We start from the raw sequence: 13,779 nt of genomic DNA, 5'->3' as shown, positions 1-13,779 counted from the left end.
TAAAACAAAGCAGAAAAAGAAACAGGCTCCAATAGAGTCTATAGCAAGCTCTGCAGCAGCGCTGCAAACAGTGCGTTTGTGAGGATCAAACGAGACAGTTACGAAACTGTCTCGTTTCTTCGTCTGAAACAGAGACGAAGAAACAAGACAGTTTCGTAACGCGTAGGGATTGGCCGTAGGACAAGACGTACACCAGGAGTGACATGAGACGGCACAGAGGACGCCACTGTTTGTTTACATGCTCGTTTTTATGGTTTTTATGTAAGCACAACTTGTTTTCAATAAATGTCCTATTTTACTTTATACTACACCATTGGAGGCCCTCTTTTGTCCCTCTTGTTTCCCTGGCTTGAGACCTTCCAGGTACTACATTCAGCCATCAGGTTCACACCCGTTGGTATCAGGAGACATTGAGGAGACTGCCGTGAGGTGGAGTTTGATGTATTGACCGATCAATTTTTCCCTCATTGAGGGATCTGTGCACAGTTTGTTTGTATAACAACTGTTCTATTCTTTTCAAGTAAACATTTTGCAACTGGTTAAGTTACATCTTGTGTGGGACTCTATCTCTTGCAACTGCCGATGAGGTTACGAGTACCAAGTTTGGGACACCACACACTGTGACAACATTGATCGGAGAGATCGGAGGAGAATTTGAATGTTTATGCTGATATACTCTTGGGCTCTGGTGAGTTTAATCCCCAAAGGGGATCAGGAATCCCCCCACGTGGTGAACATCCCCCTCTTTTGGTGAAAGGAGCACTCAGCACTACCATTTGAATCATCTCACTAAACTGACTGTTTGATCCTCACAAACGCACTGTTTGCAGCGCTGCTGCAGAGCTTGCTATAGACTCTATTGGAGCCTGTTTCTTTTTCTGCTTTGTTTTACATATGTTTTAACCTTTAAGCAGCTGCTTTGGATCTGTTTGACATTTTATGCCCACAATTTCTGTTTTACTTGTCTTAGTGACATTTGTCCTTAAGCGTGGGGTGGTACTTAGGTAGGGCCCGCCAATCAGTACCCATTTGGTGTATATGTTTGTTACAATGCATACTTGTTACATCATATTCTGTTTCAAGGCGCCACCCTGTTGGGGGAGGGCCTTGTAACCATTATGTGTATTTAAGCGAGTAATGTGGGGGTGCATCCTTATGCCCCTGTTGAAGGCTTACTTAGCCGAAACGCGCCGGGTATTGCTATTGAACACCCCACATTGCTATTCTTGTACGTGATCACTTTTACCTATGTCATATTTTATTTATGACTTTTATAAATAAACCTTTTTGGTTTTAATTGACCTGCACTATTGGAGTTCCTTTTTCCATTTTATATCATCCACCCTATGGCTTCTTTGGACATTTAGCTACATCCTCTGCCTGCACCTCCTGACTGATGGTCCAAGGATCGTATTCAGAGTTTGTGGTGTTGACGCAATACACCATTCAAGCACTGCTGGTTCCTGTTGTCCATTCCATTGGAGTTCCAGTCCTGCTCATGGTCCTAGTCCGGTTTCAGTGGTCCCGGTTTCCAAAGACCACAATGTCTGGTTGACTCTTTGCTGTACAGTAGTAGAGTCCAACCCATCTGGTAAGCGTGTTTATACCCACTCCATACCTTGATGTGATTGTGATCTTCATAGAGTTCTACAGACAACTTGTATACCTGTTGCATCTCAATTACTGGATAGCAGCTCACCTGTTTCCCTGCACCAATTACCCAATTGATGTTCATTCAACTTTAAGATATAGACTTTACAACTTTTCCTTTTATATTGAGCACCGTTTGAGCTACTTTTATTCATGTCAGTAGTCCACATATATGCTCTTACACTATGAGTGTTGTTACCTCACTTGGTACTATATATTCTTGAGTTTGTTAGTGCTACATTTTCTGTTTATCATTTTTCTGGCTTTGTTTGTTTGTATGTAGCAGCTTGGCACCTTTTTTCTGAATTAGCGCAGTTTTTTCTTTATTTTTATTCTTTGTTCTGACACATTATCACTGCTGCTTCTCATTCCTTTGTGATTACAATGGATGTTTTTGAATATAGGGCATCAAGGTCCTTTAATCCTCAAGGGGTTTTCACCTCCAGTACTGGAGATAGTGAGATAAGTGGTTTATTCATACGCCTAAAAAATGTAATGGTCTCGGAGGTGCATCTCCAATGGGATATTGCTTTCCTAGACCAATATATTAAGGAACAGATGGTCCCTAGAGGCCTGAGATGGGATTTATTCCCACAACAGGGCGAACTTGACATTGATCTATGGTACAAATATTTCAATGATGCAGGCTTAAAACTGATCACTTTCCTGGTAGAGAGAAAGCAGGCAAGGCTCTCTCTATTAGATAAGGAAATAAGAGAGATCAGGGATAAGCTTGCACCGTCTAGTACAAATCCTGAATACACTACCTTGTCTACTGGCTTAAAAACACATGTTGAAAAAGAAGAAAAAGAACAGAGCTACTTTTATTCATGTCAGTAGTCCACATATATGCTCTTACATTATGAGTGTTGTTACCTCACTTGGTACTATATATTTTTGAGTTTGTTAGTGCTACATTTTCTGTTTATCACAAAGTACTTGCCTGCTAAGTTACGGTGGCGTAGCATGAATAGGCCGGCGTAAGCGCGCCAAATTCAAATGAGGATGTGGGGGGAATGTTTTATGTTGATTAACTGTGACCCGACGTGATTGACGTTTTTAAGAACGGCGCATGCACCGTCTGTGTACATATCCCAGTACGCCGCAAGGACGTATTGGTTTTGAAGTGGACGTAAATTACGTCCAGCCCTATTCACGGACGACTTACGCAAACTACGTAAAAATTTTCAAATTTCGACATGGGAACGACGGCCATACTTAACATTACTAGTCCAGCTATTTGATGATATAACTTTACGCCTGAAAATGCCTTATGTAAACGGCGTATCTTTACTGCGACGGGCGGATATACGTTCCAGAATTGGCGTATCTAGTGATTTACATATTCTACGCCGAACGCAATGGTAGCGCCACCTAGCGGCCAGCCTAAATATTGCACCCTAAGATACGACGGCGCAAGCTGTCGTATCTTAGATAGGTTTAAGTGTATCTCTGTTTGAGAATACACTTAAACTTAGGACGGCGCAGATTCCGAGTTAGGTCGGCGTATCTACTAATACGCCGGCCTAACTCTATGTGAATCTAGCTATATGTGTCCATGCACCCAAAGGCTGTTATCAGCAGTTTTGGGCAGTGGCGTTTTTGAGCAATAGAAAAAACACAAAACTAGTGGGTTTTGAGAGACGTTTTTAAGGTGTAAAAATGCTCGATAAACGTCGATAAATGCTCAAAAACGTCGCTCAACAACGTTTTTTAACGTTTGTGATCCATTAAAAATAAAAAATAAAAATGACGTTAACGTGGGAAAAATGCAAAAAAACGCTAACAAACTCAATTGCAAAAACATTGAAAAAAGTTTAAAAACTCACTGCATAGCTACTGGTGTTTTTTAGCTTTATTTTAGGCTATAAATGAAACGCTGATAAACACGAGTTAGGCCCCATGCACACGAGATGCAAATGCAAACTCATCTAAACACAAGTTTTCAAACGCAAAAACCGGTGTTTAAAACGCCCGTTTTTGCCGCGAATTTCACAGCGTTTTATTGCGTTTATAAGCGTTTGGTTAAGAAACATCATAAGACCCTCCCTAAGCTCAAAAAACAGTATTATTTAACCATTTCAGCCATTTTGTGAGACCAGAGCAGCTGAGAGAGCAGCAGTGTACGTGTATTTAGCGTGTCACTTGCCACGTCACCTGCCTCAAGTTGTGAATTGTCCACTTGCCACGTCATCTGCCACGTCACCTGGCCACGCCACCTGCCACAAGTTGTGGATTGCCCACTGGCCACGTCACCTGGCCACGTCACCTGCCACAAGTTGTGGATTGTCCACTTGCCACGTCACCTGGCCACGTCACCTGCCACATCACCTGGCCACGTCACCTACCACAAGTTGTGGATTGTACACTTGCCACGTCACCTGCCACGTCACGTCAACTGGCCACGTCACCTGCCACAAGTTGTGAATTGTCCACTTGACATGTCACCTGACCACGTCACCTGCCACAAGTTGTGGATTATCCACTTGCCAAATCACCTGGCCACGTCACCTGCCACAAGTTGTGGATTGTTCACTGGCCACATCACCTGCCTACATCACCTGCCACAAATTGTGGATTGTCCACTTGCCACGTCACCTGGCCATGTCACCTGGCCGTGTCACCTGCCACATCACCTGGCACATCACCTGGCCACAAGTTGTGGATTGTCCACTGGCCATGCCACCTGCCACAAGTTGTGGATTGTCCACTTGCCACGTCACCTGGCCATGTCACCTGGTCACGTCACCTGCCACAAGTTGTGGATTGTTCACTGGCCATGTCACCTGCCACGTCAACTGGCCACATCACCTGCCACAAGTTGTGGATTGTCCACTTGCCATGTCACCTTGCCACATTACATGCCACAAGTTGTGGATTATCCACTTGCCAAATCACCTGGCCACGCCACAAGTTGAGGATTGTCCACTGGCCATGTCACCTGACCACGACACCTGCCACAAGTTGTGGATTGTCCACTGGCCACGTCACCTGGCCACGTCACCTGCCATGTCACCTGGCCACGTCACCTGCCACAAGTTGTGGATTGTCCACTTGCTACGTCACCTGGCCACGTCACCTGCCACATCACCTGGCCACGTCACCTGCCACAAGTTGTGGATTGTCCACTGGCCACGTCACCTGCCACGTCAACTGGCCACGTCACCTGCCACAAGTTGTGGATTGTCCACTTGCCACGTCACCTGCCACAAGTGGATTATGCACTTGCCAAATCACCTGGCCACGTCGCCTGCCACAAGTTGTGGATTGTCCACGTCACCTGCCATGTCACCTGGCCACGTTACCTGCCACAACACCTGGCCACATCACCTGCCATGTCACCTGGCCACGTCACCTGCCACAAGTTGTGGATTGTCCACTGGCCACGTGACCTGGCCACGTCACCTGCCACATCACCAGGCCACGTCACCTGCCTCAAGTTGTGTATTGTCCACTTGCCATGTCATCTGCCATGTCACCTGGCCACGCCACCTGCCACAAGTTGTGGATTGTCCACTGGCCATGTCACCTGGCCACATCACCTGCCACAAGTTGTGGATTGTCCACTTGCCATGTCACCTGGCCACATCACCTGGCCACGTCACCTGCCACAAGTTGTGGATTGTCCACTTGCCACGTGACCTGACCACGACATCTGCCACAAGTTGTGGATTGTCCACTTGTCACGTGACCTGCCACAAGTGGATTATCCACTTGCCAAATCACCTGGCCACGTCACCTGCCACAAGTTGTGGATTGTCCACTGGCCACGTCACCTGCCATGTCACCTGGCCACGTCACCTGCCACAAGTTGTGGATTGTCCACTTGCCACATCACCTGCCACGTCACCTGGCCACATCACCTGCCACATCACCGGCCACAAGTTGTGGATTGTCCACTGGCCACGTCACCTGCCACAAGTTGTGAATTGTCCACTTGCCACGTCACCTGACCACAACACCTGCCACAAGTTGTGGATTGTTCACTGGCCATGTCACCTGGCCACATCACCTGCCACAAGTTGTGGATTGTCCACTTGCCATGTCACCTGGCCACATCACCTGGTCACGTCACCTGCCACAAGTTGTGGATTGTCCACTTGCCACGTGACCTGACCACGACATCTGCCACAAGTTGTGGATTGTCCACTTGTCACGTGACCTGCCACAAGTGGATTATCCACTTGCCAAATCACCTGGCCACGTCACCTGCCACAAGTTGTGGATTGTCCACTGGCCATGTCACCTGGCCACGTCACCTGCCACAAGTTGTGGATTGTCCACTTGCCACATCACCTGGCCACATCACCTGCCACGTCACCTGGCCACATCACCTGCCACATCACCGGCCACAAGTTGTGGATTGTCCACTGGCCACGTCACCTGCCACAAGTTGTGAATTGTCCACTTGCCATGTCACCTGACCACAACACCTGCCACAAGTTGTGGATTGTCCACTGGCCATGTCACCTGGCCACATCACCTGCCACAAGTTGTGGATTGTCCACTTGCCATGTCACCTGGCCACGTCACCTGCCACAAGTTGTGGATTGTCCACTTGCCACGTGACCTGACCACGACATCTGCCACAAGTTGTGGATTGTCCACTTGTCACGTGACCTGCCACAAGTGGATTATCCACTTGCCAAATCACCTGGCCACGTCACCTGCCACAAGTTGTGGATTGTCCACTGGCCACGTCACCTGCCATGTCACCTGGCCACGTCACCTGCCACAAGTTGTGGATTGTCCACTTGCCACATCACCTGGCCACATCACCTGCCACGTCACCTGGCCACATCACCTGCCACATCACCGGCCACAAGTTGTGGATTGTCCACTGGCCACGTCACCTGCCACAAGTTGTGAATTGTCCACTTGCCACGTCACCTGACCACAACACCTGCCACAAGTTGTGGATTGTCCACTTGCCACGTCACCTGGCCACATCACCTGTCACAAGTTGTGGATTATCCACTTGCCAAATCACCTGGCCATGTCACCTGCCACAAGTTGTGGATTGTCCACTTGCCACGTCACCTGCCACAAGATGCGGATTGTACACTTGCCACGTCACCTGGCCATGTTACCTGCCACAAGTTGTGGATTGTCCACTGGCCACGTGACGTCACCTGCCACATCACCTGGCCACGTCACCTACCACAAGTTGTGGATTGTACACTTGCCACGTCACCTGCCACGTCACGTCAACTGGCCACGTCACCTGCCACAAGTTGTGAATTGTCCACTTGACATGTCACCTGACCACGTCACCTGCCACAAGTTGTGGATTATCCACTTGCCAAATCACCTGGCCACGTCACCTGCCACAAGTTGTGGATTGTTCACTGGCCACATCACCTGCCTACATCACCTGCCACAAATTGTGGATTGTCCACTTGCCACGTCACCTGGCCGTGTCACCTGCCACATCACCTGGCCACAAGTTGTGGATTGTCCACTGGCCATGCCACCTGCCACAAGTTGTGGATTGTCCACTTGCCACGTCACCTGGCCATGTCACCTGGTCACGTCACCTGCCACAAGTAGTGGATTGTTCACTGGCCATGTCACCTGCCACGTCAACTGGCCACATCACCTGCCACAAGTTGTGGATTATCCACTTGCCAAATCACCTGGCCACGCCACCTGCCACAAGTTGAGGATTGTCCACTGGCCACGTCACCTGCCACGTCACCTGGCCACGTCACCTGCCACAAGTTGTGGATTGTCCACTTGCCACGTCACCTGGCCACGTCACCTGGCCACGTCACCTGGCCACAAGTTGTGGATTGTTCACTGGCCATGTCACCTGCCATGTCAACTGGCCACAAGTTGTGGATTGTCCACTTGCCACGTCACCTGCCACAAGTTGTGGATTATCCACTTGCCAAATCACCTGGCCACGTCACCTGCCACAAGTTGTGGATTGTCCACTGGCCACATCACCTGGCCACGTCACCTGCCACAAGTTGTGGATTGTCCACTGGCCACATCCACTGGCCACATCACCTGCCACAAGTTGTGGATTGTCCACTTGCCACGTCACCTGGCCACAAGTTGTGGATTGTCCACTGGCCATGTCACCTGTCACAAGTTGTGGATTGTCCACTTGCCACATCACCTGCCACAAGTTGTGGAATGTCCACTGGCCACGTCACCTGACCATGTCACTTGGCCACAAGTTGTGGAATATCCACTTTCCACATCACCTGGTCACATAACCTGCCATGTCACCTGCCACAAGTTGTGGAGTGTCCACTTGCCACAAGTTGTGGATTGTCCACTTGCCACAAGTTGTAAATTGTCCACTTGTCACGTCACCTGCCACAAGTTGTGTCTTGTCCACCATGCAATGCAGTTTTTTTAATGGTTTTTCATCATTTGCCATCATCTTTGAGATTTCTAATGTAAAAAAATAGGTCACCTTTAAAAACGCCTATAAACGAAATCACGGCAAAACGCCGGTACCACGTTTTTCCGCGTTTAGCTGCGTTTTGCGTCTGAAACGTGGAAACTTTTGCGTCTGAACCCATTTTTTTGCTTCTGAAAAAACGAGGATAAACGCAACTGCCGAAAAATGCTGAAAAACTTGACTGTGTGCATGGACACATAGGATAACATTGAATGTGTTCAGGGGCAGTTGAAAAAGCTGTCCAACTGCCTCTAAACATGCGTTTACCAGCGTCTCGTGTGCATGGGGCCTTAGGCCCCATGTACACGGGATGCTGCTAAACGTACGTTCAGAGGCAGTTGGATGCTTTTTCCAGCTGCCCCTGAACTCATTCAATGTTATCCTGTGACCATGTACACAGTCTCCTTCTTTGCCATTTTTAGGCAGTACAGTGTTTCTTTGAAAGCAATAAAATGGGTTCAGATGCAGAAAATTTCCACGTTTCAGACGCCAAACGCGACTAAACACAGTAAACCCGCATTTAGCAGCATTTCGTTTATAGGCGTTTTTCATTTTTGGGCACTTACATTTTTTTTTATTATTGAAACGCTTCTAAATGCGGCAAAACAGACATTTTAAACGTGGGTTACTATCTGTCAAGTTTTATCATTTAGGAGCAGTTGTAAAAGCGTATCGTGTATAATCATTTAGGAGTAAGGATGTGCTCTGGCGTGTTCGTACAGTCCATGTGCAGAGCCCGCAGGAAGTCGGCAATGCGCTGCGCTAATTACAGGCAGGGAGACATTTCCCGATCTCTGCAGCCGAGCATCGGGAAATGTCTCCCTGCCTGTGATTAGCGCAGCACGGTGCAGACTTCCTGGCGGGCTCTGCACATGGACTGTGCGAACACGCCGGAGCTCATCCTTATTTAGGAGCTGTTGTAAAAGTGCCCCGTGTACATTGAGCCAACGTCCAGTGTGCATGAGGCTTGATAAATCAGACATTTAAATCTATAAGAGGAAAGACAGCAAATTTTGGCAAATCAGATGCTTTAAGTCTATAGGACTAAAGACAGCAAAAAATGTTTAGTGTTCAATACAAAGTAAGAAAGTGTTCATTGAAAACAGTATGAACAGTACCAAAGTATCAAGACTCTCAAGCTTTATTGAATACAGTTACCTGTTCAAAGTGCAACTCACCTTAGGATCATGTTCATAGTAATGCTGTTGTGTTCGGATCCACCGACCCACTAGATGATCACGCACTGTGTGGGCTAAGGCAAAGTAGTAGTCTCGAGGGTTAGCTACATTGCGATCCTTCACAAGTGTGAAGTGTAAGTGGCGATTGAAATTCTTTTTGAGCTCAGAAACATTCTCTGCTCCAGCTAAACCTCGAACACTGATCTGCTTTCGCTTCTCCTGGTCAGTAAGAGGTCGGGACATGGTTCTGTCAATAAGGGTTTAAAAGTGGAAAAAGCTAGGGATTGACTGCTGGTGTGAAGCAAAGTGGAGGTAACAATCTTCAGAGTGACTTTCTGCTTCAGCTCCTCCAGAAAGCACACCCTGCTGCTGCCCCTCCTACAAAACAAAATAGCCTATAGGCAGGGCCTCAGGAGGCAGATTATACAGAAGGTTAAGGGGTGATGGAAGATAGGAGTATTGAGTTTACATGCAATGCTAGCCAAAATTCAATAGCTTCCCAAATTCAATTGAAATGACTGACATGATTGTGTAAAGGTGAAGCCGAGCTAGTTCACTAGCACTGCACCAAAGCAAAATGCATGGAATGCATAATAATAAATAGGATACTTTGTTAGACATTGATTTATCATGAAAAAAAATAATGCGCCGTATCAGTTGGGGGTTATCTTTGGTTTAGTACAGACAAAAAGAGGTTAGTTCAGATGGTGCATATCATATTTAGTGTGTCCTTCTGGTGTTTAATTATAGCAGTGACCTTCAGCAACTAGGATATAAGTTACATATTACAGGCATAGAGCAGGGCAATGGAAGTGAACATAACTGTAACTCACAGTTGCCCAGAATATGCTTGGATTTGAATTCTTGTTGCATCTTCCACTTGCAGATGAGCTAATTAAGCACTATTGTTCACATTCTGTTAATTCTCCAGCACATATTATTCTTAATTTGGCAAATAAAAAAAATGTTGCTTAAGGCTGGGTTCACACTGATGCAAATTGGATGCGGTTTTCCACTGCATCCGATTCGCATTACAGAAGACAGTAGCCGGCTCTCAATGGAGCTGTTGGCCGTGGAGCGCACTGGAAAAGGGTCCTGTGTGCCTTAGATTTTTTTTTCAGATGCAAATTCAGCCAAAAATTCGGACAGATTCAGACCTGAAACGTTGTACAGGGATGCACCGGACTCCTGCTGTGTGCCGCGGCCGCAGGTAGTGTGAACACTGCCTAACAGACAGCATCACTAACTTATCTCACCTGTGTTGCAGAAAAAGAGATGGCTATATTTTCTGTGAGGTACTAATAGGCCCAAGTTATTAGGGAAGCACTAAAGCACCCTAGTATTTTTGTTAAAGGAGTTGTAAAGGAAAAAAATGTTTTGCCTAAAATTAACGTCTGCAAGGTAGACAGACAGAATAGTGTAATGATTCTGTTAAAAAAACAAGTAAACACCTATTAAATTCCTTCATCTATATCACCTCTGGCGTTCTAGTTTCGGTTCTCTCATTCACCTCCTGGTTTGCATCGCTCGTTCATGTAAGAACTACATTTCCCAGTATGAACTGCGGCACGCCCAGCAATTCACACCTCCTTGAAGTCTCTAACATGTACAACATGTAACAACCGCACAGATGTAGTTCCCAGGAGGGGGCGAGCACGTTACTGACCACCGCAGTAAAGCCTCCCTTCACGATGGTCAGTAAAATCAGACAAGCAGGAAGTGAACAGAACAGAGAAGAAATAGAGCAACTTCTGAGCAAAAACGAACAAGGAAGTGAAAGAGGAATGTCTGCAGGTAAAGGATGCTTATTATGAAAAAAAAAAATTCCTTTACAACCCCTTTAACGTTTTGTTAACTTTTTTTTATGTTTTCCTATTGGAAATGTCTTGGCTTATCCCATAACAGACTCAATGGGTGACAGGGAGTTGTACGCTGAAAGGAGTCACAGGTTCCTTTGTAACTCTAAGGCCCCGTACTCACGACCAAACATGTCTGCTGAAACTGGTCCGCGGACCAGTTTCAGCGGACATGTTCGATCGTGTGTAGGCAGTAACGGACAGGATTCCAGCAAACATTCGTCGGCCAGACCGTTTCCCAACGAACAACTGTTTCCTGGTCTTGCTTTAACACAGTCCGCTGGAATCGTGTCCGCTCGGACATCTTCGGTCGTCTGTACACAAAAGCAGCGTACAAAAACCCCGCGCATGCTCACTCAAAATGAGGAGACGGGAGCGCTCGTTCAGGTAAAACTCGCGTTTGTTTGGGATATGGCACATTCGTCATTTGAAAGCTTTTATTCTAGCAAGAGAACAATGTCTTAAAACGGCGCAATAAACAACAGTTTATTGCCTCGTTTTCTTAATTCTTCTCTTGCTAGAATAACCCCGTTCTCTTGCTGATGCAATTTCAACTGAGTTGTCCCATACTGAAATGTGACATTTCTTGCTTATGTTTTCTAGGCCAGACGTGTGTTTTTGTTGGTGGTCTTCCATATTTTTTAAATTTAAATTTGTAAAGGTATGTTCATCTTCTTTTTTTTTTTGGGTGTGTTTCTAGTTATGTCACCATGTTGTTCATTTTGTTCTTACATGTTTTTTTTTTTTTTTTGTGCATTTTTTTTTTTTTTTTTTTTTACAATATTTAACCATGTTGGCACACCAAATGTACCCCCCCCCCCAAGGAGTTTGTGTCCTTTGTAAATGACCCATAGGATTTTTTTTTAAGGTTTGCTGCCTAATAATCCCCACAGTATAACAAACAATAGACAGCTTTTCAAATGAAAGCAAAAAGCCATTTATTTTGGCAAATGTCATCCAAAAAAAAAACAGAACGGCAGCACTAGAACAGATAGCAAACTATATGCAAACTCGCATAAACTACCAAACCTCAGGAGGCAAACAAAAAAATCTGAAGCAGCAGCACAGAACCAAAGGAACCCAAACTGTGGTAGGCCAAACAATATGTCCTTTGTGTGGAAGGAAATGGAAGGCAGGGAATCACCGTTTCCTCCTCTTTCCAACCTTCCCTCCAGGCTGCCTTCCAGCGGATCTTACACGGGCTCTTGCAGGTGGGGTCGATGTGGCAGCAGGAGGATGGTGTTCACATAGCCCAGTGTCTGGGGTCAGCAGGCCCTTCTGCATCCACCAAAGGACCTGGTTCATCAGGGCCTTTGCCAGTCTTCTCTGGTCCTCCTCCCCTTCATTTAAATTGTGTGCCAAGGAGGCACTGAAGGCCTCTGTGGGGTTGAGGGGGGCCCTCATGATGGCGCTTGCCTCCTGGATCATGCAGAGGCTTGCCTCCTCCACAGGCCTCAACTGCCTCCTTCGGCCTGATGGCCTCACCTGGGGGGGAGAAGACTGGCTGCTGGTGGTTGTCCTGGGCGGGGGGACCTGCTGCAGGCCACTGGGCCCGGCCTCCTCCTGGCTGCCACTGACCCCGGCCTCCTCCTGGCTGACAGAGACGGGAGGATCTACCACCTCCTGGCTGATCTCTTCTTCCTGTGTCAAAAAAAGGGACATGTTTTACTATTTAGCCAAATCAAAACACACTCATTTTCATGTTTTTCTTTTATTATTTTAGGTTCATTATAACTTGAATAGACTCTCCTTCTGACCCCTGCAGTTGTCATCCCTGACACCTATGAGTCTGGCGACCTTTTTTTTTGGTTTTCCCAGCTTGGCTTTTCTTTTACAATATCAACTCATTAATCCACCAATAAATATTTACGCCAGAAATATAGAGGAAACTACTATACCTCCTCATCGAAGGGTGGCAGATCTGCATCTCTGTCAGCCAGGCCCTCTTCTTCCGACTCTGCAGGGCTGTGGTCATCTGGGGAATGTCCGCTGGAATGTAGCGTGGAGGGAAGGTTGGAAGCAAGACTAGACATCGATTTCCTGCCCTGCATTTCCTTACGCAAAAAAGCCATCTGTTTGTAATACCACAGTTTGGGTTCCTTTGCTTGTGTTGCTGCTGCTCCTGATTTTTTAGATTTATTAGCTTTGTATGCTCTTCTATATGTGCTTCTCAGGTTGGCAAGTTTATCCTTCACCATGTTGGCAGTGCATCCTGGCACCCATGTTTGCATATAGTTTGCTAGCTCCTCTAGTGCTGCCGCTCGTACATCTTTATTGCAATATAAAGAGTTTTTGGAATCCCACAGGATGGGCGTGTCCTCAAATTTTTCTAGTAAGGCCTCTATTGCTTCCTTAGTTTGGAGGAGGTCCATTTCCCGGCCTTATTTTCTTATTTGATTTTTGAGTCTAGATTAGCAAAACATAAACCGAATAAAAATAGATATTAAAAAGGATTAGCGTTGACCTTGATATAATATGTGTCTCCAAATTTTTGACCTATATCTAATTACAAACACAGTCTCTCTTGTTGTAAAAATGATGGCCAGCTCGGCCGCATTTGTTGTACCAAACATTGATTTGCTACATGCAGACCCATTGGTAACATTGCAGTAACTAATTTTAATATAGAAACCTAAACAATGCTTACAAATGAGAGCATTCATCTAGGCACTCTTTCATG

General features: G+C 46.4%; 1 pseudogene; it reads right to left on the bottom strand.

Moving 5' to 3' along the window:
• The window catches only part of LOC120917474, a 1,233,721-nt pseudogene extending 1,224,113 nt beyond the window's left edge, over positions 1-9,608 (bottom strand).
• Positions 9,609-13,779: the final 4,171 nt, after the last annotated feature.

Source organism: Rana temporaria, chromosome 11 (assembly GCF_905171775.1).
Source record: "Rana temporaria chromosome 11, aRanTem1.1, whole genome shotgun sequence".
Classification (NCBI taxonomy): Eukaryota; Metazoa; Chordata; class Amphibia; order Anura; family Ranidae; genus Rana; species Rana temporaria.
The sequence above is the reverse complement of the archived record's forward strand: the minus strand, read 5'-3'. Positions and strand labels throughout refer to the sequence as shown.